At 45.6% G+C, this 1,385-nt stretch overlaps 1 non-coding gene across 1 annotated transcript; it reads right to left on the minus strand.

Moving 5' to 3' along the window:
• Positions 1 to 194, minus strand: LOC137419650 (U2 spliceosomal RNA). The gene has a single exon (XR_010982959.2). It is a non-coding gene; the product is annotated as a U2 spliceosomal RNA (small nuclear RNA).
• Positions 195 to 1,385: the final 1,191 nt, after the last annotated feature.

The raw sequence follows: 1,385 nt of genomic DNA on the forward strand, positions 1-1,385 counted from the left end.
ACGGGGTGCACCGTTCCAGGAGGTACTGCAATACCAGGTCGATGCATGGGGTGGACGGAGCAAGCCCCTAATCCAACCCCCACTACCAAAAATCCATTTAATAGACTAGACCCGCATTGCGGGCCATATCAGCTATTAAACTGATAAGAACAGATACTACACTTGATCTTAGCCTTGAGAGGCCGAGAAGCGATAACTTAAAAATTAAGAAAAATCCCCATTTAAACTGGCATCCCATTTGTACATCAGTGGGCCCGATTCGCAAAAATCGAAAATTTCCTCGAAATGGCCGCCCGTCCGCCACCTCCATTGCAGCAGCGAATCTCCCTCGATATTCTGCTATTAAACAATCCTGATGTGCTGTATTTATTTTGTGTATCTTGGGAGAAATATAGGATTTATTTTGTGAAGATCAACAGGAATGGCGGAGAAGAGCAGCAAGATCACGTGATTTCCTTCCATCGTCAGAACCTCGCGCTGTGTGGAAAAACCCGGCATTCCGGAACGAGATTCCAATGGAATTTGTACTTTAAACCCTTCACGTGATTACGTCTACCATATGAGTGTCTTTGTACATTTGTACGTTTGTATGTTTGTTCGTTTGTATGTTTGTACAGATGTCTGATGTCTGTTCCCCTTCATAATGGTAGGGTTTAAAGGCTTTGAGTAAGGTTTTAGTAGGGATTTGAGGAGGGTTTTATACGCCAATCTTTTAACACCACTGTGTATTTACTATGGTAAAAAACCCAGAAGATCCAAAATACCCCATAGACATAAAAGACCCAAAAAACCCCGAGGACTCAAATGACCCAGAGAACCCAAAATACCCAAAAGACTCCAAGGACCCCAAAAACCCAGAGAACCCAAAAGACGCAGAGGACCCAAAAGACTACAAGGACCCAAAAAGACCACATGGACCCAAAAGACTCAAAGGACCCAAAAGACCGAGATGACCCAAAATACCCCGAGAACTCAAAAGGCCCCAAAGACCTAAAATAACCTGAGGACCCAAAAGACCCGGAGGACCCATAACACACCGAGGACCCAAAAGACCCAGAGGACCAAAAATACGTAAAAGAACAGTATTTACATTAACTAGGGCATGCCCGTACGTGGGTGCCCGTTCCTTGCCAAAAAAAAAAAAAACGCTACCCGTACGCTCTACCCCGCCCGTACGCCCGTACGCCCGTAAACAAAAAAAACAACGCTCTTCGCTTCCGCCCTTCGCTCTGACTGAATTGGGAGAAATAATGCGCATAAGAAATCGAGAAATTATTATTTTCTCCGGAAGAAATCGAATTACGAACCGTAATGGCGCACGCGCTCGGCTCGGCTCGCTCTCACATCGGCCACGCCTATGCAACAACGCGTTCTGTGATTGGCTG

The sequence above is a fragment of the Myxine glutinosa genome, chromosome 1, assembly GCF_964187855.1.
Source record: "Myxine glutinosa chromosome 1, kmMyxGlut1.1, whole genome shotgun sequence".
In the NCBI taxonomy this organism is placed as follows: Eukaryota; Metazoa; Chordata; class Myxini; order Myxiniformes; family Myxinidae; genus Myxine; species Myxine glutinosa.